This window comes from Salvelinus namaycush, chromosome 23, assembly GCF_016432855.1.
Source record: "Salvelinus namaycush isolate Seneca chromosome 23, SaNama_1.0, whole genome shotgun sequence".
Classification (NCBI taxonomy): domain Eukaryota; kingdom Metazoa; phylum Chordata; class Actinopteri; order Salmoniformes; family Salmonidae; genus Salvelinus; species Salvelinus namaycush.
The window spans coordinates 12,881,632-12,902,782 of NC_052329.1; the positions used below are offsets into that span (position 1 = coordinate 12,881,632).

Genomic DNA, 21,151 nt, shown 5'->3' on the forward strand with positions numbered 1-21,151 from the left:
CTGGCAAGGAAATGCAGTCTGTAAACCGCGCCCCTTTACTATATTTTTTTTTTTGTGTGTGTGGTTGTATTGCATTCCTGGAATAAAATGAATCCCGAAATGTGTACCACCGATGAATTTAGCTGGAATGTCTTATACAAGTCTTTATCATAATAGTTGACGAGTAAACATACATTGAAGGGATATGCAAAGAAAATTGACTTGGAAATGAAAGTACAGTACAAATCCCGCTTTGGACGAGGACAGTAGCCTGTTCGGGTAAGTTGCTTCTGCAGTCTACACGCTGCATTTTTTTCACTGTTGCAATATGTCCAAAAAAAGTGAACTAGGTTACTTATTGTAAACGTTAGATTGTCTCGGAGGTGCATACACTATCTCTTCCATTCCACTACTCATATGCTAGCTATCTGGACTACTTATTTGTCTAGAGAGCTAGTTCCTGTTGTGTCGTGTGGTGATGTTTGCGCCGTACAGTTCGCGCTCTTTTAGACTGACTGAGTCTGAGTGTGATGCACACTGTGGTATTTCACCCAATAGATATGGGAGTTGATCAAAATTGGATTTGTTTTCAATTTCTTTGTGGGTTTGTGTAATCTGAGGGAAATATGTGTCTCTATGGTCATACATTTGGCAGGAGGTTAGGAAGTGCAGCTCAGTTTCCACCTCATTCTGTGGGCAGTGTGCACATAACCAGTCTTCTCTTGAGAGCCAGGTCTGCCTACAGCGGCCTCAATAGCAAGACTATGCTCACTAAGTCTGTACATAATCAAAGCTTTCCTTAATTTTGGGTCAGTCACAGTGGTCAGGTATTCTGCCTCTGTGTACTCTCTGTTCAGGGCCAAATAGCATTCTAGTTTGCTCAGTTTTTTTTGTTAATTCTTTCCAATGTGTCAGTTAAATATATTTTTGTTTTCTCATGATTTGGTTGGATCTCTCTCTAATGAAACCAGTCTGTAGGAAATTGAGTTACAAAACCATGATGCATTGGCAAAAATCAACTATTATTCTGACACTTGGCTAAGTGTCTTATTGAATATTATTTTGTACATTTTCACCCTAAATAAAATGTTACTTTATTTTCAATTAACACAAAAAAAAATTGTGGTAGTTTGTCCATAAATCATAAAAAATTGTATACTAGTTGAATTTTACATTACCGTGACACTTTTTCAAGTTTCTGTAAAAACGTATTCACCCATGATGCATCATCCCCAGGAGTAGTCCTTAGATGAGCACAAGTTAAAGCTACAATATGTAACTTTTTGTGATTCCTGACCAAATTCACATAGAAATATAGGTCTTTCATTCCAGTTGAAAGCAAGTCTAAGTGGTAGATCTGTTCTATGTGTATTATTTCTATGTTTCCTTTTTGTGTTCAAACAGCTGAATAGACAATATTTTTGTTTATAGAAGGATATTTCAGTGGTTTAGATGGTACAATGATTCTCTACACAATGACTGCTTGTTTTGTCACAAACTAAAATTAGGTGAACTATTAGAATTTTAGCAACCAGGAAATGGTGTAGCGATTTCTGCATAGTGCATCTTTAAGTTAATTTATTCACTTAAATGCCATCAGCATGAGGTTCCTATTTTCAAACACCCCCTTAATGCCACTTGGCATTCTCAATACCAAAACGTCTAAAACGCTCAAATTGGGAAAATTTAATTTAAATAAAAAATTGTAATTTAATTTGAATAATTTTTATTTTTCAATGTTATATTTAACTCAAGCCTTTTCATAAGGGAGCAATGTAAAATATATATATTAGAAATGGATTTGTTTACTTTTTTGGACTATGAAACTGTTAATAATGATTTTGTGGTAAAATACATATCTGATTAAAAAAACAATTATGAAATAGATATGTACAGATCCTAATCTCAGTGATCCAAGAGAAAATCACGTGAAAAATGACATGAGAATGACCCATATAAGCTACAGATGAGAGACTGCATGCAAATTGTTTTCCCAAGCATAATGAACATTCGATTGTATGGTACTGTTGATCCCCCCCGCCTCTATGAAATAGACAAGAGGGGGAAACTGGTCGCAGCCTGTCAAAACACGTTTTGGAGGAGGACACCATGAACAACAAAAAGAGAAGGTCCATTGCAAAGACGGGTTGTGGCAAAAAGAGACGCACCATGGCAAAGGTCAGTCAATGGCTCTCTGTAAATCTAAGGTTAATGGAACATTTAATTTATTCTCTTAATTGTATGTGTATTGCTTATTTCCTGTATTTACAATGTAACTTTGTAACGCATTACTTAAGCCCATATTACCACTTATGTTGATGATTAAACATGTTATATCTGTCAATGAATTGCAGATTTCTCAACAAGTGTCATATAAACAATGATGTCGTCAGTCATCCATTTTCTAAAAGATTCAGTAGATTTGGCTAAAAAGCATAACTTCTTTCTAACAACTTTTCAAGCAATACCAATAACATTTGATGTAGTCTTATTCACGCTTATTGTTGCAGAAACCTGAGTGGAAGAAGAATCTTGGCACCAAGCCATGTATTGGAAAGATGTTTGGCAGGTCTTGTCCAACATCAGCATCCTGTCTCCAGTGTAGGGAGAGCCCTAAGAGTTCCCCCCTCATTGACACGCCTGGACAGATACCACAAGAACGCAACGACCCACCCTCAAGCAACAGGGAAAGGAGTAAGCCATTTCAAATGAAAACTTCTTAGGGATAGGCGTCCCTTCAACGGGACAGTTGTAAATCATGCAGCGCTTTGTCACGATTGCAAATTTTAGAGAAACAACAAATGTCGGTACATATAAGTGTCTTATATCGACTGAAAGCTTAAATTCTTGTTAATATAACTGCACTGTCCAATTTACAGTAGCTATTACTGTGGGAAAAAATGCCATGCTATTGTTTGAAAGCTCCTAAAAACAAAACACTTTTCACCGCGATAGGTTTGATAAATTCACCTCTGAAGATGAAATGTGTACTTATTCTGAAATCTTGCTCTGATTTATCATCCCAGAGATAACATGAAGTTTTGTTAGATAAAATCCTTTTTCATACCCTAAAAAGGTCCATATAGCATGCACAATCGATTTGGTATTTCCACTCGTTCAATTTTCAAAGAATCTGTGAAAATCTAACCCTAAACGTAGTTTAAACCGGTCAAATCACGTTCGTATGTATTCCTCAGATCCTAGAACGTAACCAGACTTCACTATATCATTAGGGGTGTAGTATATCCTATAGGACACCAAATTTGGTCAAAGAGCGAAGCCTTCATGGCACGCCGATGACGCGGGCGGTCTTCACTTGATCGACTCTAGCTTTGTCAAATAAGCGCAAATCGCGGTCAAACAAAGCTAGCTAGATAGCCAATGAGCTGGGCTTCACAGGAGTATCCAGAAACCCTGTATCTGTTGCAAAATGTAGCTGCTAACCTTTTGCGACAGCATACCTTTTCCTTTTGGACAAAAATTATAAGGATATTCAGAGTTATGAAGTTATGAAAACTGGTTGTTTTGCAAATGTTGAACTTATACTATGGCTACTAATACTGGAAAAGCTAAATCAAAGTCCAAGTATACAGATTTGACGATATTCTTGCAGAAAAATGTAATATGAATACAGATGTCTCCTTCACGATTCTCCCAAATGTACCTGGGTGACTTCACACTAAATGTCATGTAGTTCGCTCATACTTCAAGTTATCCGTCTGAAACTCACATACACTGCTGCCATCTTGTGGACACAATCGGAATTACAACCAGAGTGATGGCTAGAACTGGGACCTTTATTGCATTTCAAAGGTGGTGGTAGAAAAAAAAACGTTTTTTTTCCTTTGTATTTTCTTCTACCAGATCTAGTGTGTTATTCTCCTACATTCAATTCACATTTCCAAAAACTCCAGTGTTTCCTTTCAAATGGTACCAAGAATATGCATATCCTTGCTTCAGGGCCTGAGCTACAGGCAGTTAGATTTGGGTATGTCATTTTAGGTGAAAATTTTAACAAAGGGGGCTATCCCTAAGTCAGTTTTTGTAAGTGACAAGTATGTAGTATCCAACTCTCTTTCCTCTCTCTAGGTCTAGGAGATCAACCTACCACTGAGCAGACACAAGCTTCACTCCCATCCTCTTCCTTTTCATCGAACTGCCAGCCTCTCCATTCCTCTGTTTCACCACGGCAACCCCCCCTTCCACATCTTACTCATCCTCACCTTTCCTCTCTGTCATCCTCTGTTTCACCACACGTCCCCCTCCCCCATCCTCTTTCACTGGGCCCTCCTCTCCTGTCATCCATTCCACCAGTCTCCTCCTCCCCATCCCTCATGTTACCAGCACATGCTTTTGGACATTCCTACACAGCCCAGTCTGGAGGCACTAACGTTGCACCACACCTCAACAACAACTATATTTTGGGCTCTGTTAATATTAACGTGTCATCTCAGCAGAGCAGTAAGTGTATCTGTTATGATTCTAATTAGCATCTGAATACATTTAAAACAGTAACTTCATGACATTTTATAATTGCTCATTGATAACATTAGTTTCATTAGGTAGACCTTGTGCTTTGCTTATTTTTTTCTTCATATGGAATGTGCCACTCAAATTCCAAATGATTTGTATCCTAAGCAATGTTTATGTTTTGTATATTCCAGGGGACTTGTCAGTGGCTCCACAAAGCAGTGATCAAGGGTAAGACATACATTTTTCGAACACTTTATAGATTAGTGTATTATGTAAATGATTAGTGTACTTGTAGTGGTAGTAGGTTTTTACAGTATCCTTAACTGGATCAAATGGACTCAGCATTTATCCTCAACATTTCATTTTAGCACCATAAACTGATTGTGTGTTTCCGTCCTGTTTCTACAGTAAGTGAAGGGTGGCCTGACACCCTGTACCTGGTGCACATCCAAGTTACAGCAAAGCAGGCACATAGAAGACTTCCTACTGCTAAGTAGATATCATGTGGTGATTTGGCAATGTGATTATTTCATTTGTGTGCTTTTCAACTGGTGGTCATCACATACAGTACCTTTTTTTTAACCTGTGTGTTTTGTGTCCTTGTAACTTTGTCCTTGCAGAGAATGCTCTCCTACAGAGAATCAAAGAGAAGCATAAATCCAGACTGAAAAGCCGCTATAAACACCTGTTTGAAGGCAACGGCAGAAATAAAACTCTTCTCAACAATATTTACACAAAACTCTACATCACAGCAGGAGAGACCGAAGGGCTCTGTAACAAACATGAGGTGTTGCAGATTGAGACAGCATCCAGAACATGCACATCAGAAGACACTCCTGTCAACTGCAACAACATCTTTAAACCTTTACCTGGAGAGGACAGAATAATCACAACTGTGATGACCAAGGGCATTGCTGGGATCGGGAAAACAGTCACTGTCCAAAAGTTCATCCTTGACTGGGCAGAAGGAAAAGCCAATCCGCATCTGGATTTTATATTTCTGCTTCCATTCCGGGAATTGAATTTGGTCGAAAAACAGTTCAGTCTTCATGGCCTTCTGTGTAGCTTCCACGAGGAACTTAGAGAAATAGAGGATGCAAAGAAAATTGCAGTTTGTCAAGTTCTGTTTATCTTCGATGGTCTGGATGAAAGCCAACTTCCACTGGATTTCAACCGAAACAAGATATTGTTTGACATGGCAGAAGAAGCGCCCATTGATGTGCTATTGACAAATCTCATTAAGGGGAATCTGCTACCCAGTGCTTGCCTCTGGATAACCTCCCGACCAGCAGCAGCCAATCAGATCCCCAGGAAGAACATAACACAGATGACAGAAGTGCGTGGGTTCAATGACTCACAGAAGGAAGAGTACTTCAGGAAGAGATTCTGTTCGGATGCAAACCTGGCCAATCGAATCATCTCCCACATAAAGACAAAAAGGAGCCTCAACATCATGTGCCAGATTCCAGTCTTCTGCTGGATCACTGCTATGGTTCTAGGGGAGATGTTGACAAATGACTGCAAAGAAATCCCTAAAACCCTTTCTGAGATGTACACACACTTCGTGCTCATTCAGACAAACCTGAAAAACCAGAAGTATCATAACAGCAATGAGACAGATGCGCGGAGGATCAAAGAATCAGATAAAGAGATCATTCTAAAGCTGGCCAAGCTAGCTTTTGAACACCTGAATAAAAGCAATCTCATATTTTATGAGAAGGATCTGATAGTGTGGCCTTGACATCAATGTAGCTTCAGTGCAATCTGGATTGTGCACAGAAATCTTTAAACAAGAAGATGGGCTCTACTGCGAGAAAGTCTACTGCTTTGTGCATTTCACCATCCAGGAGTACTTTGCCGCTCTGTATTTACTCTACTGCTACACAACCGATAACCTTTGTGTGTTGGAGTCTTTCCTCCATAAGAGGTTTGTTGAGGAGGACCTGGAAGAAGGTTCTGCGGCTTTGTTGGGCGATAACGGAGACCATTCAGATGCTTCGCAGAGTGATGAGTCTGGAGAAAGTCTAGAGTCCACTATTGAAGACAACTCAACTCTGGAGGAAGAGCCTGAGGAACACTCAGTCATTCAATGATGATGAGGCTGAAGAAGTGTCTGGCTCTGAGTCTTCAGAGCTGGTTCTACATGAAAAACCATCCTTTCATGTGTTACTGAAGAGTGCATTGCGCAATGCCTTGCAGAGTGTGAATGGACATCTGGACCTTATGCTCCGCTTCCTTCTTGGCCTTTCACTGGACTCCAATCAGAGACTCCTACAAGACCTACTGTCAGAGACGGAGAGCTATGCAGATAGTGTTGAAGAAACAAAGTTTTACATAAAGGAACAGCTGAGGTTGCACAACTCCCCTGAGAGATCCATTAACCTTGTATACTGTTTGGCTGAAATAAATGACAATACACTTACTGAAGAGGTTGAAGCGTACCTGAGGTCAGGAAATCGTGGAGGAACAAAGCTCTCACCTGCTAAATGCACAACTCTGGCTACTGTGCTGATGTCAAGGGAGATTCTGGATGAGCTTGACCTAAAGAAGTTCAACACTTGTGAGGAGGGACGAAAGAGGCTGATTCCACTTATCAAGTACTGCAGAAACGCTTTGTGAGTGTTAAGCTAATTATGCACATAGTGTATTCAGACCCCTTGTCTTTTTCCACATTTTGTTACGTTACAGCCTTTATTCTAAAATGTATTGAATTGTTTTTTGCCCTCAATCTACACACAATACCCCACAACTGCAATGCAAAAACTGGTTTTTAGAAATGTTTGCAAATGTATTAAAAATAAACTTAGCACATTTACATAATTATTCAGACCCTTTACTCAGTACTTTGAAGCACCTCGAGTCTTCTAGGGTATGACGCTACAAGCTTGGTACACCTCTATTTGGGGAGTTTCATTCTTCTCTGCACATTCTCTCAAGCTCTGTCAGGTTCGATGGGGAGTGTCGCCACACAACTATTTTCAGGTCTCCAGAGATGTTTGATCGGATTCAAGTCCGGGCTCTGGCTGGGCCACTCTAGGACATTCAGAGACTTGTCCCGAAGCCACTCCTGCGTTGTCTTGGCTGTGTGCTTAGGGTCGTTGTCCTGTTAGACTGGGGGCAAAGGTTCACCTTCCGAGGTCCTGAGCGCCCTGGAGCAGGTTTTCATCAAGGATCTCTGTGTACTTTGCGCCGTTCATCTTTCTCTCGATCCTGACTAATCTCCCAGTCCTCGCCTCTGAAAAAAATCCCCACAGTTTGATGCTGCCACCACCATGCTTCACCACCATGGTGCAAGGTTTCCTCCAGACGTTACGCTTGGCATTCAGGCCAAAGAGTTCAATCATGGTTTCATCAGACCAGAGAATCTTGTTTCTCATGGTCTGAGTCCTTTAATTGCCTTTTGGCAAACTCCAAGTGGCTGTCATGTGCCTTTTACTAAGGAGTGGCTTCTGTCTGGCCACTCTACCATAAAGTCCTGATTGGTGGAGTGCTGCAAAGATGGTTGTCCTTCTGGAAGGTTCTCCCATCTCCACAGAGGAACTCTGGCGCTCTGTCAGAATGACCATCGGGTTCTTGGTCACCTCCCTGACCAAGGCCCTTATCCCCTGTTTGTCCGCGTGGCCAGCTCTAGGAAGAGTCATGGTGGTTCTAAACTTCTTCCATTTAAGAATGATGGAGGCCACTGTTCTTGGGGACCTTCAATGCTACAGAAATGTTTTGGTACCCTTCCCCAGATCTGTGCCTTGACACAATCCTGTCCCTGAGCTCTACGGACAATTCCTTCGACCTCAGCTTGGTTTTTGCTCTGACATGCACTGTCAACTGTGTGACCTTATATAGACAGGTGTTTGCCTTTCCAAATCATGTCCAATCAATTGAATTTATGACAGGTGGACTCCAATCAAGTTGTAGAAACATCTTGAGGATGATCAATGGAAACAGGATGCACCTGAGCTCAATTTCAAATCTCATAGCGAATGGTCTGAATACTTATGTAAATAAAGGTATTTCTGTTTTTTATTTTTAATACATTTGCAAAAAATTCTAAACCTGTTTTCGCCTTGTCATTATGGGGTGTTGTGTGTAGATTGATGAGGAAAAAATGTATTTAATCCATTTAAAAATAAGGCTGTAATGCAACAAAATGTGGAAAAAGGGAAGGGGTCTTAATACTTTCTGAATGCACTGTACCTACACATTTGTAGAGGTTAGTTTAAATGTATTTACTCTGTCGTTGTAGACTTGCTGGCTGTAACCTCAGAGAGGTCTTGGGGAGTAGTGGCCTCAGCTATAAAGTCAACAAACTTACTGCGAAAGCTGGACCTGAGTTACAATGACTTGCAACACTCCCATATGGATCTGCTCTGTGATGGGTTGTGTAGTCAACGCTGTAAACTGAAGATCTTGAGGTGAGTAAATGTTGTTTGTTCGTTCCACATTTAGGTGTAATTACAGTGTGTGTAGACTATTACCTTAGGCAGCGTGTGAGTTACAAGTTTGGGTAAGCCAATATTCATCACATTTGCAGACTTAAGATGGCCCACTATTCCTTTTGTTAATATATTTTAGAAGCATACAAATGACAACATCAACTACTTCACACCTGCCCAGATCCATTAGCACACACCTCTATATCCAGTGCCCTCATCACTTTGTTTCTCTCAGTAGCCCACGCACTTCCAATTTTTAGATAATAAAGCATTTTACCTGTTCGTTAACGACTTAGAATTGGTTGATTTCCAGTTAAGTATACTTTTTTTTTTAAAGATGATTGATGAGAAGTATCGTCCAACCCATTGGTTCTCACTGCACCCTCGGGAAAATGTTGCCCTTTTACACTGAACAAAAATATAAACGCAGCATGGTCCTGTAGTTTCATGAGCTGAAATAAAAGATCCCCGAAATGTTCCATACGCACAAAAAGCTTATTTCTCTCATTCTGTGCACAAATTTGTTTACCGGTACATTCCTTTTAGTGAGCATTTCTCCTTTGCCAAGATAATCCATCCACCTGACAGGTGTGGCATATCAAGAAGCTGATTAAACAGCATGATCATTATACAGGTGCACCTTGTGCTGGGGACAAGTCAACTTTTTTGTAACACAACACAATGCCACAGATGTCTCAAGTTGAGGGAGTGTGCAATTGACATGCTGACTGCAGGAATGTCCACCAGAGCGATTGCCAGAGAATTGATTGTTCATTTCTCTACCAAAAGCCACCTCCAATGTCGTTTTAGATCATTTGGCAGTACTTCCAACCGGCCTCACAACCACAGACCATGTGAAACCACTCCAGATCAGGACCTTCACATCCGGCCTCTTCACCTGCGGGATCGTCTGAGACCAGCCACCCGGACAGCTGATGAAACTGTGGGTTTGCACAACCAAATAATTTCTGCAGAAACCGTCTAAGGGAAGCTCATCTGCGTGCTCGTTGTCATCACCAGGGTCTTGACCTGACTGCAGGTTTGGCGTTGTAACCAACTTCAGTAGGCAAATGCTCACCTTCGTTGGCCACTGGCATGCTGGATAAGTGTGCTCTTCACAGATAAATCCTGGCTTCAACTGTACCGGGCAGATGGCAGACAGCGTGTATTGCGTCATGTGGGCGAGCAGTTTACTGATGTTGACGTTGTGAACAGAGTGCCCCATGATGGCGGTGGGGTTATGGTATGGGCAGGCATAACCTACGGACAACAAACACAATTGCATTTTATTGATGGCAATTTGAATGCACACAGATACTGTGAAGCGAACCTGAGGCCCATTGTCGTGCCATTCATCTACCGCCATCACCGGGGATATTTATGATTATTTTTTAATTTAACAAGGCAAGTCAGGAAAGAACAAATTCTTATTTACAATGATGGCCTACCAAAAAGCATCCTGTGGGAACGGGGGATAAAAATAATATATACAGTTGAAGTCGGAAGTTTACATACACTTAGGTTGTAGTCATTAAAACAACATTTTCAATCACTCCACAAATTTCTTGTTAACAAACTATAGTTTTGGCAAGTCGGTTAGGACATCTACTTTGTGAATGACACAAGTCATTTTTCCAACAACTGTTTATAGACAGATTATTTCACTGTATCTCAATTCCAGTGGGTCAGAAGTTTACATACACTAAGTTGACTGTGCCTTTAAACTGCTTGGAAAATTCCAGAAAATGAGGTCATGGCTTTAGAAGCTTCTAATAGGCTAATTGACATAATTTGAGTCAATTGGAGGTGTACCTGTGGATGTACTTCAAGGCCTACCTTCAAACTCAGTGCCTCTTTGCTTGACATCATGGGAAAATCAAAAGAAATCAGCCAAGACCGCAGGGAAAAAAAATGGTAGATCTCCACAAGTCTGGTTCATCCTTGGGAGCAATTTCCAAATGCCTGAAGGTACCACGTTCATCTGTATAAACAATAGTACGCAAGTATAAACACCATGGGACCACGCAGCCGTCATACCGCTCAGGAAGGAGACTCGTTCTGTCTCCTAGAGATGAACGTACTTTGGTGTGACAAGTGCAAATCAATCCCAGAACAGCAAACGACCTTGTGAAGATGCTGGAGGAAATAGGTACAAAAGTATCTATATCCACAGTAAAACGAGTCCTGTAGCGACAACCTGAAAGGCCGCTCAGCAAGGAAGAAGCCACTGCTCCAAAACCGCCATTAAAAAAAAGCCAGACTACGGTTTGCAACTGCAATTCTGCAACTGCAAAGATCATACTTTTTGGAGAAATGTCCTCTGGTCTGATGAAACAAAAATAGAACTGTTTGGCCATAATGACCATCGTTATGTTTGGAGGAAAAAGGGGGAGGCTTGCAAGCCAAAGAACACCATCTCAACCGTGAAGCACAGGGTGGCAGCATCATGTTGTGGGGGTGCTTTGCTGCAGGAGGGACTGGTGCACTTCACAAAATAGATGGCATCATGAGGGTGGAAAATTATGTGGATATATTGAAGCAACATCTCAAGACATCAGTCAGGAAGTTAAAGCTTGGTCGCAAATGGGTCTTCCAAATGGACAATGACCCCAAGCATACTTCCAAAGTTGTGGCAAAATGGCTTAAGGACAACGAAGTCAAGGTATTGGAGTGGCCATCACAAAGCCCTGATCTCAATCCTATAGAAATTGTGGGCAGAACTGAAAAAACGTGTGTCCGAGCAAAGAGGCCTACAAACCTGACTCAGTTACACCAGCTCTGTCAGGAAGAATTGGCCAAAATTCACCCAACTTATTGTGGGAAGCTTGTGGAAGGCTACCCAAAATGTTTGACCCAAGTTAAACAATTTAAAGGTAATGCTACCAAATACGAATTAAGTGTATGTAAACTTTTGACCCACTGGGAATGTGATGAAATAAATAAAAGCTGAAATAAATAATTCTCTCTATTCTGACATTTCACATTCTTAAAATAAAGTGGTGATCCTAACTGACTTAAGACAGGGAATTCTTACTAGGATTAAATGTCAGAAATTGTGAAACTGAGTTTAAATGTATTTGTTTTTCTAAGGTTTATGTAAACTTCCAACTTCAACTGTGTGTGTGTGTATACAGTGGGGCAAAAAAGTATTTAGTCAGCCACCAATTGTGCAAGTTCTCCCACTTAAGATGAGAGGCCTGTAATTTTCATCATAGGTACACTTCAACTATGACAGACAAAATGAGGGGAAAAAATCCAGAAAATCACATTGTAGGATTTTTAATTAATTTATTTGCAAATTATGGTGGAAAATAAGTATTTGGTCACCTACAAACAAGCAAGATTTCTGGTTCTCACAGACCTGTAACTTCTTCTTTAAGAGGCTCCTCTGTCCTCCACTCGTTACCTGTAATGGCACCTGTTTGAACTTGTTATCAGTATAAAAGACACCTGTCCACAACCTCAAACAGTCACACTCCAAACTCCACTATGGCCAAGACCAAAGAGCTGTCAAAGGACACCAGAAACAAAATTGTAGACCTGCACCAGGCTGGGAAGGCTGAATCTGCAATAGGTAAGCAGCTTGGTTTGAAGAAATCAACTGTGGGAGCAATTATTAGGAAATGGAAGACATACAAGACCACTGATAATCTCCCTCGATCTGGGGCTCCACGCAAGATCTCACCCCGTGGGGTCAAAATGATCACAAGAACGGTGAGCAAAAATCCCAGAACCACACGGGGGGACCTAGTGAATGACCTGCAGAGAGCTGGGACCAAAGTAACAAAGCCTACCATCAGTAACACACTACGCCGCCAGGGACTCAAATCCTGCAGTGCCAGACGTGTCCCCCTGCTTAAGCCAGTACATGTCCAGGCCCGTCTGAAGTTTGCTAGAGAGCATTTGGATGATCCAGAAGAAGATTGGGAGAATGTCATATGGTCAGATGAAACCAAAATAGAACTTTTTGGTAAACTCAACTCGTCGTGTTTGGAGGACAAAGAATGCTGAGTTGCATCCAAAGAACACCATACCTACTGTGAAGCATGGGGGTGGAAACAACACGTTTTTCTGCAAAGGGACCAGGACGACTGATCCGTGTAAAGGACAGAATGAATGGGGCCATGTATCGTGAGATTTTGAGTGAAAACCTCCTTCCATCAGCAAGGGCATTGAAGATGAAACGTGGCTGGGTCTTTCAGCATGACAATGATCCCAAACACACTGTCCGGGCAACGAAGGAGTGGCTTCGTAAGAAGCATTTCAAGGTCATGGAGTGGCCTAGCCAGTCTCCAGATCTCAACCCCATAGAAAATCTTTGGAGGGAGTTGAAAGTCCGTGTTGCCCAGCAACAGCCCCAAAACATCACTGCTCTAGAGGAGATCTGCATGGAGGAATGGGCCAAAATACCAGCAACAGTGTGTGAAAACCTTGTGAAGACTTACAGAAAACGTTTGACCTCTGTCATTGCCAACAAAGGGTGTATAACAAAGTAGAGAAACTTTTGTTATTGACCAAATACTTATTTTCCACCATAATTTGCAAATAAATTCATTAAAAATCCTACAATGTGATTTTCTGGATTTTTTTTCTAATTTTGTCTGTCATAGTTGAAGTGTACCTATGATGAAAATTACAGACCTCTCTCGTCTTTAAGTGGGAGAACTTGCACAATTGGTGGCTGACTAAATACTTTTTTGCCCCACTGTATATAATATAGGACAAAACACACATGACAAGAGAGACAACACTACATAAAGCGAGACCTAAGACAACATAGCAAGGCAGCAACACATAACAGCATGGTAGCAGCACAAAACATGGTACAGACAACAGCACAAATGGCAAGAAGGTAGAGGCAACAATACATCACGCAAAGCAGCCACAACTGTCAGTAAAGTAAGCGTGTCCTTGATTGAGTCTTTGAATGAAGAGGTTGCGAAAACTGTCCAGTTCAAGTGTTTGTTTCAGCTCGGGATATGGCGATGCTCTCCGCTGGTGCCAATAAGATAGGCTATACTGTTCTATCAATTAAGTGGAGCATTTTTATAACTAAAGTATTTTCATTGTCTTCTCTTTACAGCAAAAGTTTGGAAAGCAAATATGTTTTCCCGCAATTGTCTTTTAAAATATTGCAATAGGGGTGGCAGGTAGCCTAGTGGTTAGAGGAGGCAGGTAGCCTAGTGGTTAGAGGAGGCAGGTAGCCTAGTGGTTAGAGGAGGCAGGTAGCCTAGTGGTTAGAGGAGGCAGGTAGCCTAGTGGTTAGAGGAGGCAGGTAGCCTAGTGGTTAGAGGAGGCAGGTAGCCTAGTGGTTAGAGGAGGCAGGTAGCCTAGTGGTTAGAGGAGGCAGGGAGCCTAGTGGTTAGAGGAGGCAGGGAGCCTAGTGGTTAGAGGAGGCAGGTAGCCTAGTGGTTAGAGGAGGCAGGTAGCCTAGTGGTTAGAGGAGGCAGGTAGCCTAGTGGTTAGAGGAGGCAGGTAGCCTAGTGGTTAGAGCGTTAGACTAGTAACCGAAAGGTTGCTAGATCGAATCCCCGACTTGACAAGGTAAAGAATCTGTCGTTCTGCACTGAACAAGGCAGTTATCCCACTGTTCCTAGGCGATCATTGTAAATAAGAATTTGTTCTTAACTGACTTGACTAGTTAAATAAAAGTATGGCTAGCTGGGCCTCCACTTTTCATTGACAGTCGCAACTCAACTCTATTTGGTATTTTCAGCATGCACTGCCCAAATTCGCCCTTCTGATTTGTAGGCAATGTGATTTAAAACAATCCACAGTGTATTTTTTTCCCCAAAAACTAATGATCCTCTGTGGCCAAATCATGCTTTCTGGTGTAGTAGCCTATTTTGAAAGATTTTTTTATTTCTGTATAGACAGGAGTAGGCTATGACTATAACCCATAATTCTGTATATTTTTTCCCTAAGGCTAAATCAATGCAATCTAACAATGGAATGTTGTTCAGCTTTGGAGTCTGCTCTTGGCTCAACCTCATCACACTTGAAAGAGCTGGACCTGGGTGGCAATGATTTACAAGATTCAGGTGTGAAACTGCTCTCTGCTGGACTACAGAAATTGGAGACTTTGAGGTATGTGCATTTTTTTTTCAGAAAGAAGCGTGTTCAGTAGTAAAGAAAAGGTAGAGACCTCGACCTCTTATGGAATGATTGACTAAAGCATGAAACACACCGTGCTCTCACTGCCGATAGGTACTTATCACAGTGGGAGGCCGTTCCTTTTCTCTTGCTAGAACAAAAGCGGTAACTGCAGCATGCCGACCTGGTAGCGATGAACCTACCATTCTACTTGTAGAATCGCAATGTTCGTCAGTGGCCAACAACGTGACTGAGCCAATCAGAGAGCATGAACCCCCACGCGGGGGAGCCAACAAACGGGAAAGAAATAGGTAATTTTCTCGTGGAGGAGGTCAAAGAGAGTGAGGGAGTTTTTAAAGTTTTTTAAATATATTTATTTGTAATAATGACAATTACAACAATACTGAATGAACACTTTTGTATTTTAACTAATATAATACATAAAATCAATTTAGTCTCAAATAAATAATGAAACATGTTAAATTTGGTTTAAATAATGCAAAAACAGTGTTGGAGAAGAAAGTAAAAGTGCAATTTGTGCCATGTAAAAAAGCTGATTAAGTTCCTTGCTCAGAACATATGAAAGCTGGTGGTTCCTTTTAACATGAGTCTCAATATTCCCAGTTAATTCGTTTGAGGTTGTAGTTACGATAGGAATTATGACGCGTCGACTATTTCTCTCTCCCATTTGTATTTCATATACCTTTAACTATTGGATGTTCTTATAGGCACTTTAGTATTGCCAGCCTAATGTCGGGAGTCGATAGGCGTGAAGTCATAAACAGCACTGTGCTTCAAGCATTGCTAAGAGCTGCTGGCAAACGCCGTAAAGTGCTGTTTGAATTAATGTTTACGAGCCTGCTGCTGCCTACCACCGCTCAGTCAGACTGCTATATCAAATCATAGACATAATTATAATATAATAAACAGAGAAATATGAGCCTTTGGTCATTAATATGGTCAAATCCGGAAACTATCATTTCGAAAACAAAACGTTTATTCTTTCAGTGAAATACGGAACCGTTCCGTATTTCATCAAACGGGTGGCAACCCTAAATCTAAATATTGTTGTTACATTGCACAACCTTCAATGTCATGTCATAATTATGTAAAATTCAGGCAAATTTAATTAGTCTTTGTTAGGAAGAAATGGTCTTCACACAGTTCGCAAAGAGCCAGGTGGCCCAAACTGCTGCATATACCCTGACTCTGCTTGCACTGAACACAATAGAAGTGACACAATTTTCCTATTTTGCCTGCTAACATGAATTTCTTAAATATGCAGGTTTAAAAATATATACTTCTGTGTATTGATTTTAAGAAAGGCATTGATGTTTATGGTTAGGGACAGGGTGCTTTTTTTCACTAATGTGCTTTTGTTAAATCACCCGTTTGGCGAAATTGAAGTAGGCTGTGATTCGATGATAAATTAACATGCAACGCAGGATTGCAAGGATTATGTGAAAATAGTTTTTTATAAGTTTAATGCTAGCTAGCAACTTACCTTGGCTGCTTTGCTGCACTCGCGTAACAGGTAAACAGACTGCCATGCAGTCTCCTCGTGGATTGCAATGTAATTGGACATAATCAGCGTCCAATAATGCCGATTACCGATTGTTATAAAAAAATTGAAATCAGCCCTAATTAATCGGTCGACCTCTAGTCCATGTCCCTACAAATTGAGGCGAAAAGGCCTTGTGGGCGTGTTTTGTGGTCATTTGGCTAGACATTTTTGCTAGACCTGTCAACTCTACCTTCCCTTCACATTTGTCACTGTCAATCGTGAATGATAATTCTTCAAGTTTTACTGATAATGTCCATGCAGCATCTGCATACCAACCATTTGACTTCAATCAGTTTATGGGGGTATGCATTTAGATTTTCTTGAGTTATACAGTGTTTTCGATGTTCAGTAACCACATTTTTTAGCAGATGGTGTTTACAAACCATAGCATAGTTTACCTGAGTATTTTGCATAGTGGCGCACAATGTTGAGTTTCGGCCACATGGGAGAAAAATGTGTTTGTCTTACAGTAGCATACAGTAATACTATTATATTCTGTTATGATTATGCGATCTTGCAGACATTGATTCAGCTTTGATCTAACCATTCACCAGAGTAGTAGAGCAGAGAATGTGCGTAAAGTAGAGCATAAACAGAAGCTCCGAATGTGATACGCACGTTTCGGGATCATTAGCCTGGAGAAAAAAATGCCTTAACACCTGAAATGACAGGCTGCCTGTCAACAATAATTGGGCAAAAGATCAGAATTGGGCTGCCTGTGTAAACCCAGCCTTAGTACTGGATCTTACCTTATCAACCACGCCAACGAGACCCAATCATAATACAGGAAGTTGCACACACAACATTCGGACAGGCTAGTCACAACAAAGGCTGATTTTTACACCATCAGACAGTGTTCTACAAAGTACGTTTTGCACTCGTAGATTTCTATTCCTCTGCTACTACTATGTAACTGGCATTTGGTGCTTGTTGCAGGTAGAAATTTTTACAGGTTTAACCTTTTAACTACACCTTAAACAATCTCAAATATTGTGGCATTTAATATTTTCAAGATTTCTCTGAACTCTTCCTGCAGGATCTCATCCTGTGGCATCACAGAGGAAGGCTGTGCTTCTTTGGCTTCAGCTCTACGTTCATACCCCTCATACCTGAGAACGCTAGTACTCTGTGACAACCTGCACAATTCAGGAGTGAAGCTGCTCTCTGCTGGACTGGGGAATAAACATTGTGAACTGGAGACACTGAGGTAGTTATGAATTTCACTTAATAGATTATGAAATTGTCATTCACAGCCCATTTCATTAATTAACCATTTACATATGTGAAATGAGTAGGTAGAAGTCTGCTTTTAAAATAGTGATGTCTTCCTTTTGCAGGCTTTCTGGCTGTCTTGTCTCAATGGAAGGATGTGCTTCTCTGGCTGCAGCTCTGAGATCAAACCCCTCACACCTGCGAGAGCTGGATCTGAGCTACAATCACCCAGGAGACGGAGTGAGACTGCTCTCTGATGTACTGGGCGATCCACTCTTCATACTAAAGTAAATCAAGTAACTTGAAAGTGCTCCTTAGTCCAAAACTAGGCGTAATCTGTGTCTGAGAAACCATTTAGTGCTGGTTTCACTGAGTTACAACCAAAGTCTTGTTTCTGTCACTAAATCACTGTTCCTCTGCTTCCCTTAGTGTGGAACACAATGAAGAGTGCTACTTAAAACCAGGCCTGAAGAAGTGTGTTTTTCATCATTAACTTCTCTAGTCTCCTAAATGCATAAATTAATCTTGGCATGTGTACCGATTCCTAACCTCTCTTTATTGCAGATGCCTGTGCGCTCACACTGGACCCTAACACAGCACACAAAAAGCTCTCTCTGTCTAACAACGGAAGAACTGTGACATGGGAGGATGATGATCATCTATGTTTGCCTCACACAGAGAGATTTAATGACTGTCCTCAGGTGCTGTGTAGAGAGGGTCTGACTGGGTGCTGTTACTGGGAGGCAGAGTGTAGTGGGAAAGGGTTTCATGTAGGTGTGGCATATAAACACATGAGCAGGGTTGGAAAAGGGCATAACTGTTTGCTTGGTTACAATGACAAATCCTGGAGCCTAAGACTCCTTAAACATGGTTTCCTCAAACTCTCTGTCTGGCACAAATGAGCAGACGGTCATACCTACCCCCTCTTCCAGCACTGACAGAGTTGGGGTGTATCTGAACTCCTCACAAGGCATTCTGTCCTTCTACCTAGTCTACTCTGACCCACCTCCACACATTCCAGTCCACCTTCACTGAACCACTTTATCCAGCATTTTCAGTCAATGACTATTCATCAGTGTCCCTGTGTTAGGTCTTAAATTGGCCTAGAGAAAAGGAGGATTATGTTGAATGTTTACTAATAAACTATCATGGACTCAGAAGGACAGCAGAGGTGGAGTCTAAACCATATCCAGTTGACCAATACATGGAAATACTCCATTCATATTATCCATAATTGTTTAAACTCTTTCCCCCCAGTACATTGCAAAATTACAAACATTTCGAAAGAACCTGGATTCCCGATCTGAGGTCCTACTGTATATAAACTGCATACTTATTCAATATAGGGGTTGAAAGTTTGACCTATTCTGTATGATATGTTGCGTTCAGATACAAGGGGAGCTTCTCCTTAGCTTTTTTTCTGTACATTGTTCTCAAGGTTCGGGGTGTTTTTATTTTTGAATAATAATGGGTACATTATCAAACTATTACATGTACAATATGTATGATTGTGGTCTTATGTGTATTATAAGAAATGTTTCTTTATATGAAGGATTTCTTAAGCTCCTAACCCCAACATGTTTTATACTTTCATCCCACCAATCCATCCACACTCTCTACCCTGAAGGGTGGACCATTAGGAATACACACTCGCCCTCAGGGCAGGAGGGAGAAGAGTCAGTCAGGCTGTGCTCATAAGATCTTTTCAGAGCTGATCTGACTGGTCAAAAGACCAATTTAGTGAGAGAAAAAAATATCAGAATTAGGCTACCTGTCTGAATGCTGCCTAAGATGTACACTAAACATCACAGAGATAGATAAGCTGACATATGAAGTCAGCCATGCTTGACTTGAACCGCACCATCTGTCTCCCTCCAACTTTTAATGAGACACCCGGAAGAGAGGGGAGATTAGAGAAGGTGCTGGATCCATTCAAACAGACATCTTGTTAGACTACAGCGCTTCTCCAAGGTAATGGTCTACTGGGTATTTTTGCCACCTAGTGGATAGAGGAAGGAAGCCAACCTATCCCCATAACACCCTTTGAGGGTAGGACGATACACAGACAAGAGAAAAAGAAATCCCTGGCCTTTTGTATCTGTTTAATTTCTTTGTTGGCAATCGTGCTCAAGCAGAGAACCTAGCTTTACCTAGGGGTGCACACACTGCATCCCAAATTTGAAGGTACAATTTTTGCAGACTGAGCCTTCAGGATGTTGAGAGGTAAAAACATATCTTCTGGCACCCTCTGCTGACCACTACACTATGACATCTGGCTGGTGCCAACAACTCAAAGACAGGACTCACTAATTTAAAGTAATGTTTACTTTTTTGCTGATAAATCAGATGTTCAGAGTAAAAGCAGCCATGTTGTGGTATTGTCAGTGCTATTTGGGATCCTTGACGTCCCTACCCTAAACCCTAACAATAATCCTTACCTAAACCATCTGAAATGTCCACTTAAATGAGGTTGGGATGTCACAAGGATCCCAGATAGCATGTGGGTACTACAACAGTCCATGCTAATGATGTAGCCTCCTTTATGCAGATCTACATGTTTTATAGAGTATTATGGTCTCATTAAAACAAGGAAAAGATAATTATATAAGAATTACATTATCATTGTTTATGAACATATCAAAGTATCACACCGATGCAGAAACAAAGACAGGCACTCACCACCAGATCAGATTGATAGGCCCATTACTGAGAGGTTTGAAGTGATAACTCCATCACCAGACAGATAGTCATTGGAGTGCTATTAGACCACAGCTTCTGCAGCTAGCTAGGCTATACCACATCACATGGATTAGATTAACCTCCAGGTCAAATTACCTGCCTAAAGACTTCGATATTATACAGATATAGTAGTTTCTCATTAATTTGTGCTCAAAACTGAAAAGATATTGCCTTTTAATACTGAACAAAAATAAACAATTTGTACCATGCTGAAATAAGATTCCAGAAACTTTCATACGCACAAAAAGCTAATTTCTCTCAAACTTCGTACACAAATTTGTTTACAACCCTGTTAGTGAGCATTTCTCCTTTGCCATGGTAATTCTTTCACCATATCAATAAGCTGATTACACAGGTGTATCTTGTGCTGGGGACAATAAAAGGCCACTCTTAAATGTGTATTTTTGTCACACAACACAATGCCAGATTTGTCAAGTTTCGAGGGAGCGTGCAATTGGCATGCTGACTGCCGGAATGTCGAACAGAGCTGTTGCCAGAGAATTTAATGTTAATTTCTCTACCATAAGCCCCCTTCAACATCGTTTTAGAGAATTTGGCAGTACATCTAACCGGCCTCACAACCACAGACAACATATAACCACGCAAACCCAGGACCTCCACATCTGGCTTCTTCACCTGCGGGACCATCTGAAGGGGTGCT

At 41.1% G+C, this 21,151-nt stretch overlaps 1 pseudogene; it reads left to right on the forward strand.

Annotated features, from left to right (window-relative positions):
* Positions 1 to 2,148: 2,148 nt before the first annotated feature.
* On the forward strand, positions 2,149 to 20,748 carry LOC120018969 (annotated as a pseudogene).
* The last annotated feature ends 403 nt before the right edge of the window (positions 20,749 to 21,151 follow it).